Below are 7,525 nucleotides of genomic sequence, written 5' to 3'. Positions count from 1 at the left end.
ACATTATTTTAATGCCTCACGCATGGAATTCGTTAGCTGCTCTCAAACGCATCGATCTGATGTTGACAGCATGATCACCATGTGCACATGCTTTACAGTAGTTTCATGTGCATTGCTGTGTTGGGAATCACTCCCTATCCGCTACATAGTGCCATGTATAGTGAGTCTACCATTTTGTAGTACTGCTCAAATGTATAAAAGTATAAGTTATGCCCTCACTTTATCCCGATTTATCCTTCTTGGAAATTAGTGAACAACCGATGGTTGATAGGAAAGCTATATAGTTAGCCCGAACATTTTATTTTATTTTTTTACATTTTTGGGATGTCTGCATTCAGTTTCATACCAAAAATATATTTTTTTAAATGGACATAAGTGTTTTTCACATAGCAGTGATGATATGGTTTGTTTAAAATGAAAGTAGTTTGTGTTTAATGGAGAAAAAAATGCTGTTTTACCCAAACATTTCAAAGAAGGTCATTTTAGAGTCATAATTTAAAATTTCCAACTGTTATTTTTGCTCACAGTTATCATACCGACATAATCTAATATTGGCCCATGCCTAATTCCGTCATATATTGCATGAAGTATAAGTAGAGCAACATTTCACAGCACAGAAGGAAGAAAAAGCGCTCTATAGCCCCATTTTGGGCCTCTGATTTGGTATTAAAAAAAAAAAAAAGTGCCCAAGGAGAACAAACAGTCAGAGATCATTTGATGTGCGTTTGCAGGCACAGTCCCATGGTCACACTCGATGACAAAAAAGATGCTTTTCGGGGGTCATGAGAGGTCAGCACGAGGTTGCGGGTATATGTCCGCAAGGAGTTTGCCTGTGAGTGTCAGCCAAATAATCAATACTTATTAAGTCATACCTCCTTCCTATAATTGGTTGTTTTTCCTCTGGGGTGGCAGTTCAAATTAAAAAGACAAAATGAGGCCAGAGATGCAGATCCCCCCACAAATCATATTATGTACTACTGTCATAATGATGGTTATAACAAATATAATAATTTATTTGGCTGCTGGACTCCACAGTCTACTATAAAAATCTCTATAAAGTGATTAGGAATATCCCCTCCACACAGATGGCCACATCTGCAAAAATGTCAATAAAACATTACATTTTGTCATAATTTCATCCAACAGATGAACGCAGAATCGGCCCAAGGTCTTGTGAGAACACGTTTTCGTTTTGGAATCGGCAGGTGTTGTGCTCTTTTGACTGCCACTGGAGCGTGCTTGCCTTCCATTCAGCTGCATGGCGTGTACTTGTGGGAATGATCATCCCGTCAGAGAAGGCCGCTTTTGCTGCGGCTTCCTCAGACACTACACATCACAAATGGCTCTCGGGTTCCGTACCTCAGGAAGCAAAACAACGTCGGAAGTCATCTCATCTATGATAATATCTATTACAGTGGGGAAAGGGCGGGATGTTGTCTGCCAAGCTGGAGTCTTTCATATTATTCCAGTGCGCCATCTAGCAGGTAAACTGCTGTGAGCTTCACTTGCTTATGTAAATTCTCCCAGCTCAGCGGCGTCTTTGATTTCAGCGAGTTCTTTTCATTCAAATCTGCGTTTCAAGAGATGCTTTGTGTATATCCAATTTAACCTCGAGTGTCTGTTGAGCGGTCAGCTTGAACTGTCTGACTTGCGTCCTTTCAATCTGTATTTTTTCATGTATTTCTTGGCTGTAATATATACTTTAGTTCCCGCCTGGAGTCTACAGAAAGGCACAGCGGCAGGCCGTGACGGAGTTCCCGCCGAGCGCGAGGGTGTTGATATTCCAGGGTGCATTGAACGTCCAACCTGGTTTATTTTCAATCGGAACCCGAGGCCCGGCCCGGTCAAGGAGTCTTCTCCCAGGAGCTGCTTACTGGAGCTGTTAATATTTAGTCAAGAAAACAGTCTCTCAGGGATGTCCTGTTGGGCTCTGGGCCGAATGGAAGTCACGTGTGGACGCTCTCAGTGGAAAGCAGCATCGCTTCTCCTTGTATAATGGCCACATTTCATTTAAAAAAGAATACAGGGCACTTGTTTTGAGTGTGGTCATTTATGTCGACTTCACTCGGGTCCAATAATAACTGCTTTTGCTGTAAACAAAACGGCGGCAAATCAGTCAAAATCACGCCCCGCTTTCTTCACTTCAGTGCTCTCGTTCTTTTTTCTCCCCTGTGAAATACATATGCAAATTTATTTGGATGCTGTCATTATCAGCCACTTAATAGGCATTTCATTAGGGGATTTCTGAATAGGGCAAAGCAAGTTGCCATGGATACGTTGCTGCTTTAAGTACAGTAAATTAAAACGCTGCAGCCTGCCGAGCACTTATATAATCATCACTCCTTAATGGTCTGCGCTCTCTGGCCATAAGCAACATATCATGTGATCAACACTGGCCAGGACTTAAATTGCACTACCCCCTCATTATGCATTATTTGGCTCGGGACTAAGTGGGACCAAAATTGTGCTTTGTGGAACATTCATGTGACAATGAATGAACATGGCTGATGTGTGCTTAGGTTGTTTTTTTTCCCCGTGCGTCTCTTTGGAAACATTTTGTTATCATTGTGTGCGAGTTGCCAAGGAGCTGTTCAGCATATTTGAACAGACCACTTCAACTACTTTTTTTTTTTTTTAATGTGCATGAGGGTGGAGACAAATCAGAAGGACACACCCCTTCCCCTCTCACTAAACCCTCCAAGTGTTGGCATTGATGTTGTTGAAATTCACGTTGTTTTCTTTTGTGTTTTCCACAATTTGTGTGGTGACCAAGGAGCCCATTAGACCCAACTGGGCTTCGTCTTGCTGTACTATGCCAGCGACTTAATGAGAGGACCTCCACATAGTCTTGTTTCTCTTCTTCAAACATTCATACCTGTACACATGTATCTATATTTTATTTGTTCAGTGTCCAGATACGTCCAGTTCGTAAGAAGCACAGTCCATCATGAAGTAGTTAAGTTTAGCGTAAGACTAACAATGTGGAATAATTCTGGTATTTGCTGATTCGTTTATTGCTTGTATCTTTATAAAAAAGAATACACAGAAAAAGAGTACCTTGAAAAAAATTATTACATATTAAATCTCAATCACAATGTTCAGTGTAAAAAAAAAAATTCAATTACTGTAGATTAATTTTCTAAATCAGTCATTCCTAGTTGAGCGTGAACCAACAGCACCCCTGCTGGTTCCAACCAAGTATTGCACGCCATTTTGTGCACTATGGGAACGGTAAATGGGAGGCATCATCACTGCTGTTGCTCTTGGCGAGCTTTGTAGCCAGCTGCTGCCAAGACCCCCCCTCACTGTACCCACTGACACATGTCTGCACCCGCCACCGCCATGCATTGCTTACCCCTCACCCCACTTTTTTTTTTTTTTTTTTAACTGTCTTTCTCCTCTCCCTATTCCACTGCCACCACATCAAGACGCTGGTGGGCCTGTTTGTCTCTGTTGACCTTGGCAGCAGAAAAGCGCTGGAAGAAGAGACAAAGTGAATAAATAACTGCAGGGAGGAGGCACAATTGTCACAGCTCTGTAGAAAGAGGCATAGCATTCCCCTAGTGAAGTTGCCGTTTCTCAGGCCAGGAGCCTCTTGTTTGCCTTTTGCAGGGAGGCACTCTGGGTGGATTCATTTAAAAGTGGATGAGCGAGCCTCAAGTTCTGAGATGGAGAAATTGCCGGCATAATGTGCATGCTTAAAGCAATTAGAGTAATTGTTGGCAACCTTTTCCTTCCTTTGTGTCTTTATTTCACACTGCTTGTTTAGCCTTGTTGCCTCGGATGCTGCATTTTTTTCCGCCAGCCTTATAATAATAATATCATACGGCTGAAATATGCTGCAGCAGGAGATAATGTGATGCTCGCAGCCTGTTAAATCATGCCAGGCCACCGCTCAGAGCTGCGAGTTCAAGTGGTCTTTAGCCCGCGTTGGGGGCTGCGTCTTCCCTGAAATAAATCTGTCAGAGTTGCACAGGGTGCCTGTTAAAAAACAACAAAAAAAACCCTGTTCTGTTTTAATTTTGAAAGTTGAAATTTCGGATTATGTGTTGGTTGCGTAGACTGTGCGTATGTTGTTAAAACAAACAAAAAAGAGACATAAGAAATCTCTCAGCGAGCTGGTGGCAGATGGACCGTCTTTCCGCATCTGCTGCGAGCAGACTGGGGGCTTTGTACTCATCTCTCTTGGGGGAGACCGGGGCTTTCTCCTTTTCCAGTAGATTCCTGTCTATCGCGGCAACTAAGAAAAACATCTGTGGCATGCAAGAGGGAGAAGGAGAGAGAAAGTGACAGAAAACAGCAGGAGAATGAGTATGAATTAGAAAGAAATTGCCCAAAATGTTCCTTCTTATCATTTGTTATGGTAGTTGCTTTTTCTGAGGTCAGCTTTTTGCAGAGTATCTGGATCCTATCATCATAAGATAAATGTACATCCTTGTTTTCCTTGACAGTCGATGCTTTGTTTTGTGCTATTTGGACGTGATAGCATATCAGTGTCAGGGTTCATTGTGAGGAATAAAGTAAAAGAGCCGTCAATGAGCCCCCCGCCCGTAAAAAAAAAAAAGAAGCCTTCCTATATACCCACTCACACCCCCCGTCGTCCCAAACGTACACAATTCCTCTGCCAACTCCCCCCACCCCCTCCTCACGACGCCTCCCCCCTTTCCCCCCGCCACACGATCAAGCCGCCGGTTTTGTGTACTATTGGTCCTCGGGCGTCAAAACAATCCAGCGGGGCTGCCTGACTTGTTTTAATTAGGCGGCACTCAAACGGCAACTGTCTCTCCGACGTGACCAGGCAGAGGTGCGCCGCTCTCCGTCCGCTTGTACTGTAAATACCTCACCGAAGATGCTCCTCAGCTTCTTTCTTCTACTTTTTTGTTAGTACTTTTCCTGCTGGCTTTTTTTCTCCCTCTGCGCTTCATTTTTGATGCTTCCAGGCATCTGAGCCTCGACAAATGTTTCCCTACCAGGGGGAGTGGATTTCTCTGGCACTCTTGTCTTAAAAGGTAAGGTCACAGCCTCTCTATCCTTCTGCGCTCAAGTGTGATCTTGTGCAGGATGCGTCACGGCAAGCGGCGCTTTGTGGTCGCGAGGATGTCGGTCGCCCGAGCGCGGCTTGGCTAATTGTTTCCAGAGCGGCCCCTCACTCATCATTCACACACGACACGCTAGAGGAGAAAGACGACACATACCTCCGCCGGCAAATCAAAGCAGTTTGGGGTGTCCTCCAGCCGGGTTTTGGAGAGGCGAGCTGTGCGCCGCTCCGCCTGTGGATGCGTGTGTGCACAATGAGCCGCAGTGAGAGAGTGTGCCATTAGAGCGAGAGAGAGTTGCGAGAGGGACGGGAGAGCCACCGACCGACCCCCATGCACAGACTTTGGATTTTCTCACTCTTAAAACTGCTGGGTAAAAAACAACCCAATTTGGGTAAAAAATTGGACCTAAACACTAACTGGGGTCAATTTGGCCCAATTTTCTGGCTCATGTCGAGAACATCCCCTTTTTGTACAAAAGTTTTGACCTAGCAATTTATTAGAAAAAAAAAAAGTAAATATGGTCACAAATCTGTAAATAAATGAATAATAAAATAATAATAATAACACATACAAAAATAAAAATATAATATAAAAAGTAATAATAATAAATTAAAATAATAAATAATCTGTGCTGAACTTCCACTCATACAGGAAGTGATAACTTAATAGCAAAATTGTGAATGTGATGTATTTCATCAGCGATGTACATAAAAATGATAATCTAATTATTTCCAAGTGAGGCGAGAGAAAGAAGCCAGCGTCATAAATTTCCATTTCACACGCACACACACACGCACGCACGCACACACTTGCCCCCCCCCCCCCCCCCCCCCCCTTTCAAATCCAGCATCATGTCCTGATTGGGTTGGGGGGCCTGGTTGGTAATTGCCCCGGTGACAACTGGAAATGATGGAATGATTGCCAGGAGAGAAGTCTACTGCTGTTTTTTTTTTTCTAATGGGGCAATGGTGATTTGCATGAATGGCATATTGGTGGTGAGCTGGCGAGAGAGAGAGAGAAAGTGGGGCGGGGGCTGGTTTGTGGTGGGTGGGTGTGCATGTGTGGCGGTGGTTGCTCGTGGAGGGGGGGGGGGGGGGGCGTTAGTCGTGGTGGGGGGTGGTTGTGGGGCTTGGAGCTGGCTTGTTTATGATGCCATCTCCCCCCATAAACACGGTTGGAGTGATGACACAGATAGTGTTGCCTCTCCACACGCGGTGACACCGCTCGACTCGCTTTCGAGCCCTCGGCGGCGGCGGCGGAGGCGACACCTCTGCTCTCCTCACTTTGAAGGTAAAAAAAAAAGTCATGCATCCATTCATCCATCTATTCACCCCTCACTTATCCATCCATCCATCAATCTGCTGTCATCAACTCCTTCCTTTTATTGCCGTTGCCGACTTTACTGCCGGCTGTGTAACTTTGCTCTACTGCTTAATTAGTTGTGATGAATTGCCCCATGTGTGTGAGTGTATATGCATGTAGACTTTGTAATTGTGCTAATTTCTGCTGCTGAGGTAGTTGAGGGGAGGAGGGGGGGGGGGGGGGGGGCTCACTTCCAGATGCGTTAGCTGCTACTTTTAATCCAACAAGACAATTAAAGGGCACACACACACACATACACACACGACCCTAGTGCAATATTAATCACATGCAGATGTGTGTTTAGCATGGACAAAGAAAATAAACAAACTCTTGAGGAGCAGATGTTTAGTCTGGAGAGGTCACTAGACTGATCACGGGTGAAGCGCTAATTATTGTTATCAAAGACAAGTGTTGGATAATTTGTTGACTTAAATATTGATGAGGCCGAGCGTGGGCACGCTATTGGGCGAGTGTGGGCACGCACGCTATTAACATTTCATCCAGCTTTGTGCAGGAATGTGAAAAGGGGCTCCTCTTCATAATTTAATACCCTAATGCATAATGAGCTATGTGATTAGTTCACATGGAGAATTGGCCAAAGTCTATTTTGAAGGCAGATAATTTACATTGTTCTCCAGAGTCTGTCCTGTAATAGCTTCTGGAGCGCAATAAAATTAAATGCTACACATTTGGAGTCACAAATCCCCCTGGTGATATTCACTTTTCGCCTGCTGTCTTCATTTGCTTCAAAATATAGATTGGGATTTATTCAACTAGCGCACATGTTTACCACCGTGTTTTATTTTGCATGCACACCGGCCAATTAACAGCGTTCATTAGCCGAGCTGCCATATTTGTTTTGAAAGTTGAGCCAATCACTTTGTTATGTTAATTGTGATGTAATTTAATTTGAGTTGCCGTAATGATGATGCCGCTATTATCCACATAAATGATGCAGTTAAGTAGCACGGGCCTCATTTGCATGTGCTTGTTGAAAGGGGGGAAGGCGCTGGGGGGGGGGGGGGGGTTCGCGCCAGAAGGAGTCTGCTCCTAAATCACTCCCGCTTTTATTTTGGGCACTCCTGGCCTGTCGGCTCGTTATTGACAGTAAAAAAAAAAAGTAA

The 7,525-nt window shown here is 44.3% G+C and overlaps 1 protein-coding gene across 8 annotated transcripts in view; it reads left to right on the top strand.

Annotated features, from left to right (window-relative positions):
* The window catches only part of foxp2 (forkhead box P2), a 124,923-nt gene that overhangs the window by 46,673 nt on the left and 70,725 nt on the right, over positions 1 to 7,525 (top strand). For 2 of the 8 annotated variants that reach the window (XM_086059552.1, XM_086059549.1), the window contains exon 1: positions 4,778 to 5,009. The exons of 3 other annotated variants lie outside the window; for them this stretch is intronic. The gene's annotated coding sequence lies outside the window, so the exon portion shown is untranslated. Of the gene's footprint in view, positions 1 to 1,362; positions 1,485 to 4,777; positions 5,010 to 6,183; positions 6,330 to 7,525 lie in introns of those variants that run through there. 3 more of the 8 variants (XM_086059555.1, XM_086059548.1, XM_086059553.1) reach the window with 3 other exon arrangements.

This window comes from Leptonotus elevatus, chromosome 17, assembly GCF_054856555.1.
Source record: "Leptonotus elevatus isolate MCC_2025b chromosome 17, RoL_Lele_1.0, whole genome shotgun sequence".
NCBI lineage: Eukaryota > Metazoa > Chordata > Actinopteri > Syngnathiformes > Syngnathidae > Leptonotus > Leptonotus elevatus.
The sequence above is the reverse complement of the archived record's forward strand: the minus strand, read 5'-3'. Positions and strand labels throughout refer to the sequence as shown.